A 16,133-nucleotide genomic window follows, 5' to 3' on the forward strand; every position below is an offset into this window, starting at 1 on the left:
ACTGCTACAAACTACTATGTCGCATGTTTGCTTGGAAATGTGGTCTAGACCTACTCTATCTGTAAAGTGTCTTGAGATAACTCTTGTTATGTATTGATACTAAAAAATAAAATTGAATTGAATTGAATTGATTGAAAATAAAATCATCTCACAAATGAAAACCATTGATACCTATTGAATTGATTAATTAAATAATAAGTGTGCTAGTTTGGCTCCAATACAGGTCTGTGTCTGTCCATCTGCTCCATTTCACTCCCCATGAGTCAAAATTAATGCCCCGCCCACAACACTTTGGTAAGGCTCTGCATTATTTTGGGGGACAGCGAAGGCCTCTCGCAGTTCTTTATCTCCTCCCCTGAAATTTGTACCACGATCTGAGAACAACTCAGTGGGGGCGTTTCTCAATACCAAGTAAGCAAAGAACGGACTTGTGTTCTTGGGGAGACCGTACTTGCTAGCTGTACCTGGAAGACTGAACTCGCAAGTTCAGAAGCACACAACGCTGTTGACAGTTTTGAGACGAAGCGTTCTCCCTGTTTTGCGCCAACACCCCGCAAAGAGGCGCTTGCCACTTATAGTTAGCTTTGATGTGTGTATTCATAATAAAGCAAGGACGGTCACCCTTCACACCGCCTTGTTGTTTTGTTGTTCAGTCTTCCAGGTTTCATTTAAAGTGCTATTAGTATCACGGGCCAATAACTATATAATACCGACACAACGGCGGGGAAAATCCTTGTAACATTTTAATTGAAAGCAGAAAAGAAACGTTAAAATAGGTATTAAAATTATAGATGGACTGGGTAAAGTTAGTCACTGCCGTCTGTTTATGTACAGAGAAGCAGAAGAGGAGCCCGAGAGGGAGGAGAGCCAGGATGAAGAGGACAGACATATATGACAGCGGAGAAAATTGTTTAAATATCTTACAATCTTGGACCTGGCTTTGCTGCAGTGGTCTGTCTAAATGTGGGGCCAGAGTGGTCTGTCTAGACGTGGGGCCAGAGGGGTCTGTGAGCTGACTGACTGACCGGCTCGCGGCTGGCGTAGCAAGCTCGCCCGCCGGGGTTTGCGGAGCTTTCAAACTCCGAAGGCTTTTTTAATTCACGCGTCAATTTCGTTGAACTGCCTATATTCAAAATCTACACAGCTGATTTCTCGCCATAAAACATCTTAAAAATGAATTTATTGATTTAATAATAGACGTAAATTGTGAAAATATGTGTACCGGAAACCATAAGCGCTTTACACCCGAATTGAATGCTGGGATACCTGCCCGGCCAAGTTCACACAAGTTACCATCCGATGTATCCTCGGTAAAATGGGCGTGTCGAGATCACATCCGGGGATTTTAACTGTTCTTGGCAAAATACTAAATGTGTATTGGGTCAGTACTTTGGCCACCAAACATGACGTTTCACAAGAACACAAGGACACAAGTCCATAGAAGAACACAGATTGAGAAACGCCCTGGGAGTCCCTCTGCGGGCAATGACCCTCCTCAGGGCCATCAGAAATGAGTCAGCATCGATGCTGGTGAGAGATCTAAGTGCACAATCCAGGTGGTGACACACTTCTTCTTGAGACACCACCCCCCACCTTCACCTGGAACGGCCCAAACAGTGCATGTCAGTGGATTGAAATGGTGCTTAAATAGGAGCAGGCGGGCTGCCAGTAGGTCGGCCATTTTGGGAGTCACTGGTTTATACCACCGATGACACTCATCGCAAATGTGCTGGTGAGGACAAATGGCCTCACGCCCTCTGAGGATCCAAAATGTGCGCCGTATTTCTGCACACACCCTCTCCGGGGCCAGGGTCATAATTTGGGGGAGGCAGTAGCTCAGTCCATAGGGAGTTGGGTTTGGAACCGGAGGGTCACTGGTTCAAATCCCCGTATGGACCCAAAAAGTTGGGAGTGTGGATTGGTGGCTGGAGAGATGCCACTTCACCTCCTGGGCACTGCCAGGTGCCCTTGAGCAAGGCACCGTACCCCCCCGACCGCTCAGGGCGCTGGTTCAGCTGGCAGCCCACTTACTCTGACATCTCTCCATGTATAGTGCATGTATAGGTCCTGAGCATGTGTGTGTATTTCAGGCCTGTGTGTGAGTACTAACAAAAAAAAGTGTGTACACAGAGTGCAGTACAGTAATTTCCCCATTGGGGACTAATAAACAATTATCTTTATCTTATCTTTATAATCCTTTATCAGAAGTTTGACTGCAGGGTGACTAGGATACCCAGAAGGTGTTTTATTTGCCTGATAACCAATGAAATTAATTAAAGTGTGCTTCTTTGGCACCACTTAGGTCTGTGTCTGTCCATCTGCTCCATTTCACTCACTACTGAGTCAGACTTAATGTGTAAACAACTGAACAGAGTACAGTGGAGTATTGGAACTTTGGATACTTTAGTGAATGTCGCCTAAAACAATATGAGTCATTCCAGTAAGTGAAAGAAAACTCACATCTACAAAGATAAATTTGAAAAACATGACTCCTGATGGTCTAGTGGCTAGGATTCGGGCGCTCTCACCGCTGCGGCCCGGGTTCAATTCCCGGTCAGGGAATGGTCAGGTCTTGAGGACTCAGGTGTGATGTTTGAAAGAATAAGTTCTGGACTTGATTTTGATTTGTCAATTCTTCCTCATTAGTTTAAATGAACTGACAACATCAGTTATATGACTTACAGTTCTCAAAGACGCACACAATCTCAACTGGTTATCCTTTAGACAGCTAGTCTCTTTTTTCTTTTCTCTCACTTTTGGTCTCTGTCTGGCCTTATGTATTTGCTTGTATTACATCACGTGACCTGCATACCATGACCGTAAAGATTAATACGTACAGTACATGGTTTTCAGAACTGTACCTTCAGATAAAGGTAAGGCCACTTGGGTTATCTTTGGGCTGCAGAATGATAAACCCTAAAGTTGGCTTACTCCAGGTTATTTAAGCATCAAACGTCCCTGGGTGGACTTGAACCACCATCCTTTCAGTTAACAGCCGACTGCGCTGACCTATTGCGCCACAGAGACTGCTGCGGTCTGTGTTTTTTTGAGCGGGAGCTCCATCTTTAAGCCACAAGCATTTGCTTTATGGCTTTTTGAGGTTGCGCTGCACATGTATGCTTATCAGGCTATTTTCCTGTTACTCAGAAATTGGGGAAGCTGACTCATGCGGGAATGTAGAAGCTGGACGTGCATTGTATTTTTCTTACATGTCAATTGGATTCTGACTTTGAATTCAATATTTGGCATCCAACAATTTGGGAACTGAGATGTATCAGTCATTGTGCTGGTGGTTTCTTGGTCACAAACAACAAGCTTGATCATACAGTTACACGCCATGTATCACAAAACTGTTGGGTGGGGCCTTATGTATTTGCTTGGATTACATCAAGTGACCTGCATACCAGAATCAGAATCAGAATCAGAATCAGAATCAGCTTTATTCGCCAGGTATGAGGACACATACGAGGAATTTTTCTTTGGAGCATTGTTGCTCACACTGTGCTTACACACGAAACACAAAACAACCAAAACAAAAAAATATACACACTAGTCATACACCAATATATACATACTCTAAACAGAACAATACAGAGGCCGTCAGAGATGGCAAAAGTACTCACTGCCCGTGCTCAAGTAGAAGAACAGATAATTGTGTTAACAAATACTCTGGTAAAAGTAGAAGTACTGATTTAACTTCTTTACTTATGTTGTTTTTACACTTTTGTTTTTGTACAGACTTAACAACTTTTAAGGCTATTGTCACCGTTTTGACAGAGCCCTGCTCCCAGTCTCTATGCTAAGCTAAACTTGCTGCTGGCTGTAGCCCTTATTTTATCATTATCATTACTTTAATCCTGGTTTTAAGTACATCATGTTTGGTGCAGCCCAAGTTAACTTTAGCATTGTATATTAACGTTGTCCCCATCTCAAAATAAAGTTTTCCAATGGGTATTTGTTCCAGTATGGGAATGTAGGCCATCACTTTGTGCCAGAGTCTCGGCCAGAACATCGGCATGAGGTGGAACAACGTACGCAACTCTGCAGGTAAAAGATAACATGAAACCTTGATAATGCAGGGGGGCGATAGAGAGATCTAATAAACCAGGCGCTTACTGAATAAATGATCAAAGCAAGATCATGTGGGAAGGATTGAGAGGAGGAGGGATGGTTTTTGAGGGGGGTGTTGGAGAGAGAGTTGGGTGTTGGATCCGTGTCCATCAGTTCTCTTCTGTCATTAGACTCTTCTATTGGGTGACAAGTCACCTGTGTCCAAGAAGGAGGGGCGGGGTTAGAACATTGCTGCCACTGAACACTGGGCTCTGACTAATGTTGAAGAGCCATTATGCCTATTATTCAACGTCAGGACAAGAGCTCAGTGCACACACTATAGGCTCTCCATACCTCTGTCACTAGGTGCCAGTTCTATGGAAAGTCTATTCTTCTTTGCTGATCATAACTCTCGCTGCAGCACGTAAAGTGTTATATCTTGGGTTGTAAATGCCAATTAACACATTTTTTTTTTCCTTTACTTTCCTTTCCTTTGAGTCGCCTTTTCCCACTCATCTATGCTCTTCTTCCTCCTTGTCTTCATTACAGGGGACTGCAGGTGCCCAGATGCTTAGCTGGGCTGCATCATGGAAGACACAGGGTAAACATTCACATCATAGCACACTGATGTGAACAACAAAAAAAACACAACAGACCTGTAAAATTAATCTCTTCTCTGTTTGTTGACAAAATTAAACAGAAAGACTGTTTTCTTGTCGCTGCAATTTGTTCTGTTCATTTTGCTTAATTAGACAATAAACACCGGTAACAGAGGGATGCTTTGACTTTTAATCACAATCTCAATCACAGCTTGTATTTGATGCGTTGAAACATCAGACACCAGCATGCCCACCACCTTGAAAGAATTACAAAATTAATTAAAAGTACACAGAATGTGATTTTTTAATGTGATTTGGCTCTCCTAAACAGAGGGAACCATACAGATTTGAATTATTCATATGAGTAATATCCTACTACAGATGGTAACATTTATGTCAGATTGCAAAGTGGTGGCACAGACACCCACATTCCTTACTGGCAGAAAAGTTTTGAGCAGTTTTTAATTTTTTTGTCATGTCCTGGTCTCGATCTGTGTGTGTGCGTGCGTGCGTGTGTGTGTGCGCGCGTGCGTGTGCGAATGCAGATACTATCTACCCAGAAAGTTTTCTCGCTGCAGCGTTGATGAGTACATCCAGTTCTTGCTCCAGGGGCGGGAGCTGCCTCTTCAATAAGCCGAACAAGGTGAGGGCCATGTGGGGCCTCTGAGCATCATTCATAGACTAATTAATTATTCTCAAGTCAAATGTTTATTGGAAAACACATACTAACATGAACATAGAAGGCCATGTCGGGCCTCTGAGCATCACTTATAGACCAAGTAATTATTCTCAAGTCAATCTTTTTATTGGAAACAGATACTTACATGACCATAGAATATATTTAGTTTTCTCCTTTTAAGAAATGCATATTAGTATCTCCATACTTCCAGCCAACAATCTCCTATATTACTGACACATTTCATCTCTCCTCCATCTGTACAGGCTTAGCAATATACTTAAAATATAAAAGTAAAGTAGCCTTATGAATGACAAAGCTCCCTGGACCAGACACATTTACTAGAGAGCACACTGAGAAACTACAGTGGACATGGAGAAAAGACTCTTTATTCTTTATTCTTATATGCCATTGCCTACATTTTAAATGGCTGTCTGCCAATAGGCCTAAAACATATATAAACATATAGCCTATTTATATTGACAGAGACTGGGACTCCAGGTTAATAAGATTCTGACCGAGTAGCAAGATATGAATTCAAGTGTGATTTTGTGAGAAGTCTGTGTATGTTCCAATTTAATTAGATTAAATTTTGTAATGGTAACTCCAGGGAAATTATTTGAAATTTAGTGAGGACTAGATTAGAACTGGATTTAAAGCTAATTGTGGTTTCCAACTTCGGCCCAGGTGTGTCTGTTAAAACACAGACGGAGACAACTTCTCTCTGTTGATTTATTACAATCATCATCAGTATAAACATGGGGGGGGGGGGGGCAGCTCTGCTATGAATGTGTGTGTGGTAATAAATGAAATAAACAACATTGTAAAGGCTACCATACACAATGTATAGGAATCATATATGCTAGTAAATAATAACAATAACCAACTACTAATTACATTATCTTAATGAGCAAGGACGTTCAACAATCGCCATTATATCGAATCAACAGCCAGGTGTAACCTAGCCAACAGTAGAAGAACGTAAACAAGCTAACTTTTAAATGTACCAGAACTACAGACCAACACAACAACAGGCTTACATGAACTGACAACATCATTTATATGACTTACAGTTCTCAAAGACGCACACACATTCTCAGCTGGTTATCCTCCAGACAGCTAGTCTCTTTTCTTTTCTCTCATTTTTGTCTCCGTGTGCCGTGCGCGCCTGCTCTGGTGTGAGGCGCATGTCCGCGCTATTCTCCGACATGGACTCCAAATCACACCTGATAGACAACCTTTAGTACAAAACTAAAGTAACAAGCCAATTTTGTAAAATGTAGGGAGTAGAAAGTACCGATATTCGAGTAGAAGTAAAAAGTCGCCCAAAAATAAATAGTAAAGTAAAAATACCTGAAAATTCAACTGGAGTACAGTAATGAAGTATTTGTGTTTTGTTAGTTCCCATCTCTGATGACCGTAAAGATTATATTTACATGGTTTGCAGAACTGTACCTTCTAATAGAGGTAAGGACACTTGGGTTATCTTTGGGCTGCTCTATGGTCTTCTGCAGAAGGATAAATCCCAGAGTTGGCTCACTCCAGATTATTTAAGCAACAAACGTCCCTGGTTGGACTTGAACCACCATCCTTTCGGTTAACAGCCGACTGCGCTGACCTATTGCGCCACAGAGACTGCAACTCCCTGATATTTTATGAGCGGAGCTCGATCTTTAAGCCACAAGCATTTGCTTTATGGCTTTTGAGGTTCGCTTCACAGGTATGCTTATCAGGCTATTTTCTGTTACTCAGAAATTGGAAAGCTGCCTCTGTGGTCTTCTGCAGAAGGATAAATCCCAGAGTTGGATCCTCCAGGGAGCTCGATCTTTAAGTCACAAGCATTTGCTTTATGTGAGCTTTGCTAACTGTGAGAAACTGTCACAAACGCCGATGCAAGGTGATGCAGCGGCGTCTAGAAGCTGAGGAGACAGGCTTAATTGCGGGTGGTGGAACATGTCTATGTCTGTGGATCCTCATGGAGGCAGCTTAATTGATTGTTATGTTCCCTTATTTGTGCGATATAACAGAGATCTAATGTTTTATCAAACCGGGTTGGGAGAGTAACATTTCTGGTTACTTCTTGACAAATACAGCAAGTAACGTCACTCAAAGAAAGTTACTGGCTGGGAACCAAAGCCATATCAACTGCAACACATTTGGGCATTGAGAATGAAAATAAATGCTCAGAGATGCATCAGTGGCTTCCAGTAACTATTTGATATTATAGTATTGTCCATGAAGGTACATCTGCCATTTGTTATAATGAGATGTGTGACCACATTAAAGAGCGCCTCTCGTTGTTGGCAGGATTCGAACCTGCGAGGGGAGACCCCAATGGATTTCAAGTCCATCGCCTTAACCACTCGGCCACAACAACCTGAAAAACATGTAATACTGATTTGCACTAATATTTACACTGACTCACAAAAAAACACGAGTAAAATTAAAAAACACTGCATAAACTTTGCTACCGTGTGTTTATTTAAATATGGGTAGACTTTACATGTAGGTGTATACTTTACTGCAAATTAAACTGAGATGTCAGGGTTTCAATCTCCACCCCTGAAAAGTGCTGCTTCTAAGCCGGATTACGTCTGGCCATGTCGTAAATAGTAGGGGCGAGGACTCAAAACCGAGAATATATTGGGGCGTGATATTTTATTGTTGTGATTGTTGTGTGCCTTTAATATCACACATGTAGATATAATGAAAGAAACTGCCTAGCAAACTCCTTTCGAAGGTTCCATGGTGTAATGTTAGCACTCTGGACTCTGAATCCAGCGATCTGAGTTCAAATCTCGGTGGAACCTGTTTTTAAGCCACAGCATAGGTGAAAACATTCAACCTTTCAACTTTCCACATCTAGTTTAAAGTAAGCTTATGTTGGTGGGGCATGTTGAGGAGTCACCTGGTTGTTAATGTAATCTGAAGGAGCTCCAAATTTGACAGTATTGACTGGAAGTGATAGGCTTTGAGTTGCATGGGGAAACAAACTTTGTATTCAGTCTCATAATCACCATAAAAATAAGCTATCATTGAAATTTGAACTTGTGTTGCTGCAGTCAGAGTATACAGTGTTCATCCTGAATGGGCCAGTATAGAGCATCAGAATTGCTGTTGAATGGTCTATTAGCTTTGGAACCCCCCTTTCCCCACAGCTTTCAACTGTCAGATATGGGTGGGGGAGTGGGCACTGTGTCAAAACCCTTTCTGTGTAAAAACTAAAGAAGTCTCTTGGATGAGAGACAAAACTTCTGCGGAGGACCTTTTTACCAAGTCCAATGTCCCTTGGCCTAGTTGTGCACTTTTGGGGTAATAGCATGGATCAAGAACCAAAACGGACACATCTGGACTCATTGTGGGAATTGTACGGCAATATATGACACGTTTAGACCATGAAGACAGTTATCAGTTTATTTCCCATCTGGCAGGTTTATTTGTGGACTCAGTTGGACATTTTGAAGATAATTGCACAATGTTGACCCAATTGTCAGTCTATTTCCCATCTAGCAGGGACATTTCTGGATTCAGGTGGACATTGTTGACAGAAACATTGGTGGATCTTGATTCCCACCATAGGATTTGGCCTGTATTGCACATTCCCTTCACATCACACGCAATGCCATGCCATTGTCAAGCACATTGCCACAATGGTGACTTCCTTCCATGTCTCCATGAACGCCCATATATTTGGACTGACAGTTGAGAAACCTTCCCTTGTTAACTATGACATGGATGACTGAGAACCTACAATAGAGTGACATGTTTAATTCACTATCTTATAATTTTTAAACAGGTCCTACTGAACATCGTTGGATCAGTCAGGATGGCCGAGCGGTCCAAGGCGCTGCGTTCAGGTCGCAGTCTCCACTGGAGGCGTGGGTTAAAATCCCACTTCTGACAACTAGTGTTTTCATCTGGAACAATGTCTGACACATGATCGCGATTAAAGAATTGATCAGTTTTGCTTTGTATGTAAGAGGACATGAATGTGCCCAAGAAACGCAATTGCAAGTGCAGCGTTTTGTGAGCATCTTTATTGTCAACAGATGTAAAGTTACCATGTGTTTGTACACAGTAGACATATCTACTGCTGTATTCACTGTCTGTGGCAAGTCCTTCAAAACCTGTTCTTGACTTGCTTCTTCCCACATCCTCTGAACGCTTAGCTAACTAAATGACTTAAGTTGGCAAGCATTGTTGCTTTTTCATCTTCATTGTGACTGTTGTGTGCCTTCAATAGCATACATGTGGATATTATGAAAGAAACTTCCAGGCAAACCCTTGCAACACTTTTAGGGTTCCATGGTGTAATGGTTAGCACTCTGGACTTTGACTCCAACGATCTGAGTTCAATCTCAGTGGAACCTGATTTTAAGTTGCATGTATGCATTGGCTTAAGTTAAGTGTAGTATTTTGTTTGTGTTGTAGTATCTTGTTTGTGTTGTAGTATCTATAGAGATTTGTGGTGTAGTATGGAACCATTGTCCTGTCTTTTATGTATTATGAAACTTATTGCCGTCTGTCTTGGCAGGACTCCCTGGAAGAAGAGTTACTGTAGCTCAATGGGATTGTTCCTGGTTAAATAAAGGTAAATAAAAATAAAATGAATCTGTAATATGTCCAAACATTCCTCTCTTCATTACCGACATACTGGAATCGGCCATGTTTAGTTGGATGCTCTCCAGTTATTGCTGTTTGGTAGATTGACATTATATTTTCCTACTTTGGGGACTTTTCATTTCATATTCTTTGTCTGACATTTTCTATTCCTGTTTGTTTTTTCTGTGACTGCATGTGGTTTTAAATCTGTTGGAGTTTCTTCAGACTAAAGCAAAGACACTGATGATGTCATCCAAAAGAAACATAAAGGACAGCAACCTGTTCCCAGAAGACACTAAAGAATGACGGAGCAGCAGGAAACAGAGCAGCTCAAATAGCAAACAGCTGATTTATTCATCTGACTCGTAGAATAACGCCAATGATTGACTTGTTTTAAATGTCTGGGAATGTGGAACAGCTCCATGCTGACTACCTGAAATAAAACAAGGCCACATGCTGATTATTGGGGACTTGATTTGATGGATTTATTCTTCCTGTTGTGTCTCTGTTTAAACTCCTAATTTAAAGGTAAAGTCAGGTCCACTAAAGGTTGTGTTGTTGTTGCTGACAGACTCAGATCATTATTCTAAGTGTGTGACAACATTATGGATGGATCCCTGCAGAGATAGACCTGTTAGTTAAAGAGGAACATCCTTTTAGTTTAGATCCTTTAGTTTCCAACCAGACCAGATCGGTGATTGTAGGAACAGTGGAAAGATGAACCAAGACGGCTTTTCATATATAATTTTCTTTTCTTTTGACTATAGTTGTGTTTGTTATTACAGAAATCACCTGTTGACAAGAAGCTTCTTTTTTCATGTTCAGGAGAAGGCCTGTTTTCCAGCCAGACTATGAATTGATTCATGAAATCCCTGTTATTAATATCTAGTCAGTCCCATATGGTCTAGTGCAGGGGTCGGCAACCTTTACCACTCAAAGAGCCATTTGGACCAGTTTCACACAGTAAAGAAAACACTGCGAGCCACAAAACCCTTTTAAAATTTAAAATGAAATAACACTGTATATAACACATTTGTGCTATGTATAAACAAACTAAACTGTGTTACATTTATGAAATCAATGAACGACTGCAGAGAAAATGAAATAACATTTCTGCATGCAACAAATCATTTTTAACTCCGAAAAAAAACAAAAAACGTTGGGTTAACGGTTTGGTAAAATAGGGCTAGCACTGTCAACTTGGCTAAAATGGCAAAACCTCCACAGGTTCTCAGGGTAAACGACACACAGGGCAGCGCATCCTTTACCCTGAAGAGCTGTGTTCAGGTGTTCAGGTGCGCTGTCATGTCTACGAGACCCAGCCACTCTGGTTGTTCCCGGCTCGTCCAGTAACGAACGGAACTGACGGGGAATTAAACCTTTCGCCATTAATTTGCTCAGAATCTGAATGACAACATTCATGACTTCTGTGCATTACGGAGGAGATGTTTGAGCACACAGGTCTTCTTGGTGCAGGATGCAGTGAAAAGTCAGCAACTTCCTGTCCAGCAACTTCTGCAGCAAAGCCACAAAGCCGTTGTGCGCGCCTGTCATACTCTGTGCTCCGTCTGTACCACTGACACCGGGGGGGGGGGGGGGGGTTATTCCTCTTGCTCTTAAACAATTCAAGACAGCCTCACAGACCCCCCCCCCCCATGTTTGGCCTTTAAGTGGTATCACTGATCATTTTTTTACTTGTGGCCCAGTTGAGTTTACATACTGGCAGAACAGCGCAATTTGTTCAATATCACCTTAGTCTTTAGATTCATCACAGGCAGTTGAGGAGGCCACAGGCCACAGCTGAAATGATGTCTTTAATTTGCTGTACAAACTAAAATAAAATACATTTTAATTAAATATTCATTAAGTATTTTTTAAAAGCTGAGCCGCATCAGAGGGATCAAAGAGCCGCATGCGGCTCCGGAACCGCAGGTTGCCAACCCCTGACTTAACTGTACTAAAATGGCCCCCACAGTCACCAGATCTCAGCCCAATAGAGCATCTTTGGGATGTGGTGGAACGGGAGCTTCGTGCCCTGGATGTGCATCCCAAAAATCTCCATTAACTGCAAGATGCTATCCTATCAATATGGGCCAACATTTCTAAAGAATGCTTTCAGCACCTTGTTGAATCATAAAGTTTATAGTAAGGGCATAGAATTGAATATTCCCAGAAATGCTTGTTACTAACCTAGCTCTGGGGAGTCACTCCCCGGAGTCCTCATGTTCTTTTTTCCCCAGCATGTTCCCTTGGATCTGGGAGGCTCCAAAATCATGGTAGCAGCTGTCGCCATGGTCCCGCTCCATGTTCATCTGCTACACTCTGTGGTGCCCTGCTACGTCCTGCTGTGCCTTGTAATGCCGCACAGTGCCCTGCTATGCCATGAACTACTACAAAGAACTTCTACAAACTACTATTTTTTCTAAACCCAACAGGCCCGTCAGACTCCACCTACCAACAAAGGTAACCACATGGTGGAGGCCCAGCCATTGTTTTGATGCACCATAATCTTATTCCACATAGAGTGTGTGGGGGTATAGCTCAGTGGTAGAGCATTTGACTGCAGATCAAGAGGTCCCCAGTTCAAATCTGGGTGCCCCCTGCAAGAATGTTTGTACCCTATCATATATATGATAGTTCTTGTTGTTGATGATACTTGAAAAAAGCATGCATGTGTTATGGAAGTTTCTGTTCAGCGAGGGAGGAATTTGAGGTGAAGAAGAGACCTTGTTGAAACAAAAATAAAGACAGGCTAGAGACTGGATTAAAAGTTTAGATATTCAGTGAAAGAGTTTAATTATTTTCTCGAGAGAACAATCAAACAAAATGACAAGAATGGCAGTTCACAATGCAACAGAGTACCAAGTGACACCACAACATTCTGGTGCCCGCGTATCCTTAGACCAACCCTTTTATCCTCTTCTGCCCCAACAGTAAAGTCTTATCACCTTGAGAGAAAAACCCTTTGATTCTAAACAAAACACTTCATCTTATTACTCAGACTTGACGGAGCCAGTTGCTGTCTCTGCCCTAATGATTATTGCGTCAGCAGATGGCTGCCGCTGTCGTTTCTACCTTAGAAGTGAAGAGATTTATCTTTTCTATAGATTAGTTCCGTTCCTGACCTAAAGTTTGGGCAGCGTGACATTTGTCTATCTCCTGGCCGCCTGCATCTGTTTTCGCCATTTGTTTATTCCGGTGATAAACAGAGTCACGCCAGTTGCTGTCCCTGGGGACTGAGGGCCCTAAAACAGGAGGTGTCGTAGGAAGCAGTCATATTGTTTATGAGGCAAAGGGTGAACTAGGGAGACACAGGATTTCAAGGAGACATTGTGGTGATTTAACCTAAAACACAGATGACTTTTACGAATGCGTAGGAAGTGAATAAACACCCAGATAAGCAGTCTTTGCCTACGTGGAGAATCATTGTCTATGTAATTTTCCCATCACATTCCCCACTTTTGATTACAACCCTAATCATTATACATTTGAAAATTACTGGAGATATTCATGAAAAGAAGAAAAGGAAAGGAATTAACACATTTCTTTGAGGAGTCTAATCCTCTGGGCTCAAGCTACCCCTAGTGCATCTAAGAACAAAAAAAAATATATGAGAAATCAAATGGGTTACATGAGTTTAAACCTTACAAGAACTCAGAAGCTGAATCCGAGTTAAATTCGTCATCTTTGTAGGTGGGCAGATCAAACAGACCAAGATCATCATCATTTAATTGTACTGCCTGATACTGAACCTTTTCAAAGGCAAACAGAGAGGAAATCATTTTCTTAATCAATGGGATAATGCAGCAAATAGCAATTAGAAGAAAAATCATGACAGAGACAAATGGAGCTGCAATTTTCCAAATCATCGCTTCCCAACCTTCCCCAAATATCCAAGCACCCCAATCCCACCCAGAACCTGATGTAGGGACATCTTGGGCCTTGAGAACAGTGGCGAGTTGTTTTAGCTGATGGACTGTGTCAGTGAGATTACCTTCAATGTCTGGGATGAATGTGCAGCATTGATCACCTATTACATGACAGAGGCCCCCCTGAGCTGCTAACAGTAAATCTAACCCCATCTGGTGTTGTAGAAGCATGTTACGCATAGCTCGCATGACGGGAGGGAGTTCACTAAAACCAGCAACCATCACAGCAGTCAGATTTTCCAAACTTTCATGTATTTTATCAATATTATGTGCATTATTCACTGCGCCCCACCACGGAAGGGAACCTGAGAGGAATTTGGACCCAGCCCCTGTCATTGCGCGTTTGGCCCTAAAGGTGCTGTCAACAGAAGTAACAGGACGAGAGGAACGCTGCGAAACGGGTTCAAAAGGTTGAATTACAGTGATTGACGGGGTCAGGTAGATCAGAGCACACCTGCCTGACCATAAAGGCGGAAGGAGTTGGTACCAGTGGTCACCGCAAAGCCAAACATAGTCTACTAAAGAGCCTGCACCTGAATCATCAGGCCAGCGTATTACATTAGTTCTGGAGGGGTCTATCATTGTGAGATTAATAAACCCCGGACGTTCGTTTAAGCATTTGCTGATCTTGAACCCACCCACTCCGCATGTTGCATTAACAATTGTCACGCACCCCATTGTTTTGCCCAAGTATTGTGTTCCCTGACCGCGAGTACGTGTAATACAAAGTGCATGCTGTAGATTCTGCATATAACTATAGTGGAATTGTCCTAAACTCTCGGAGTCAGGAATTATAGTGCCATTTGGTACACGCACATTACGATTATGGAAATACGCACATGGGTCTTTTTGATGGGGGGCGGCATAAAACATAGCTTCCTCACTTGTTTCTACATCTGAGAGCGCGGTCAGTGCACAAATGGAGTCATTTAGGGTTAACGCGTGTGGTTTGACGGGTGTGGCCTGTTTTTGTGAATGAGGGAATAATGAACAAACAAAGCATGAGTCATTTTTACCTACATCACGTGTGAGTTTCCTGATGGAGCCCAGCCATACGTTGGATGAGAATGCGTCGTCTTTGTTAGAGGGGACAAGCCATTTGTTTACTGTAGCTCCCTCAGTTTTTGTCGGTGTCAGCTTTTTGCCGCCTTTGTATTTTTTAATATTGGCATTGTTGTACATCTCGGCCGTCAGCACCTCGATGTAGAACGCCCCGCATGGATCTTTTCCTATCAGGTGTGCGCATATTATGAAATAGCCTTGGTCTCGTGGGTTGGCATTGTTTAGGGTTAACACTAAAGCAGGTGAAGAGGTGTTTAATTTTTTTACCGACAATCTATTTCTCAAATTTGTGCGGTCAAAAAGGATCTGATATCCCCAATCTTTCTTACCTGTGTGCCAAATTGCTAAGTCCCATGAAGGGCACAGAGCCTCCCCCTTACTGTCCCTTCCCACGTTCATCAAGGATGCGTAACATAAGTAAAACTCCGCCCCTCCCCATAGTGACGTGTCAGGTCCACACTGAATAAACTCGCATGGTCGTAGTAGGAAACTATTAGTGGAGTTGACCACTGCTGTGAAGTTTGTTGACCTTAGATTATTGTTTCTTTTATTTTGCTCAAACTCTGGTTTCCAATATCGTCTAGATGCGGATTGTGGGGAGCGCGTCACTCGTTTTGTATCTGTATGTGATGTGGGAAAACTGAGTGTGTGTGTGTGTCGTGCATCAGAGGCGTTAATGGGAAAAAGAGTGGTGTTAGAGACAAAATAGGAAAAGTCATGTTTTTTATTGCAAATTCCAGCACATTTCTAAAACTATTCTTTAAAATATGTTCATTTACCATTCAAAAACAAAAGTACAATCATGAAACACATACTACTTAGATATTATTATGACTGAACACGGTGAGATGTATTCTTAAAATTATATTTTCAGGGGTTTTCCCTTAATTGGAGAGGACAGATGAAGATGTGAAAGGGGAGAGAGAGAGAGAGGGGGAGAGACATGCAGCAAAGGGCCACAGGCTGGATTCGAGCCTCTGCGTCGAGGAGCAAACCTCTGTACATGGGCACCCGCTCTACCCACTGAGCTATGTGGGTGCCCTGTGAGATGTATTCTGACCAATCTACTCTGGCAGATGTAGTAGTGTTGATGTAGCTTTGGTAAACAATCAGCAGCTGGTAGATAAATCTCCCCATCGGGAAATCAAACCCAGTCTTCCGTGTGACATTGTGTGCTGTCATTCAAAGATTTATTAGTATAGCATTTTATGCGTT

General features: G+C 42.2%; 1 long non-coding RNA gene and 2 other non-coding genes across 3 annotated transcripts; 2 read left to right on the forward strand and 1 right to left on the reverse strand.

Annotated features, from left to right (window-relative positions):
- Nucleotides 1-3,982: 3,982 nt before the first annotated feature.
- On the forward strand, nt 3,983-5,264 carry LOC116683388 (uncharacterized). Its single transcript, XR_004330549.1, has 3 exons — nt 3,983-4,047; nt 4,600-4,651; nt 5,195-5,264. It is a non-coding gene; the product is annotated as an uncharacterized LOC116683388 (long non-coding RNA).
- Nucleotides 5,265-7,620: 2,356 nt separating this feature from the next.
- Nucleotides 7,621-7,702, reverse strand: trnas-uga (transfer RNA serine (anticodon UGA)). The gene has a single exon. It is a non-coding gene; the product is annotated as a tRNA-Ser (tRNA).
- Nucleotides 7,703-12,457: 4,755 nt separating this feature from the next.
- trnac-gca (transfer RNA cysteine (anticodon GCA)) lies at nt 12,458-12,529 on the forward strand. Its single transcript has one exon. It is a non-coding gene; the product is annotated as a tRNA-Cys (tRNA).
- Nucleotides 12,530-16,133: the final 3,604 nt, after the last annotated feature.

This window comes from Etheostoma spectabile, unplaced genomic scaffold (assembly GCF_008692095.1).
Source record: "Etheostoma spectabile isolate EspeVRDwgs_2016 unplaced genomic scaffold, UIUC_Espe_1.0 scaffold00018967, whole genome shotgun sequence".
NCBI classification, from domain to species: domain Eukaryota; kingdom Metazoa; phylum Chordata; class Actinopteri; order Perciformes; family Percidae; genus Etheostoma; species Etheostoma spectabile.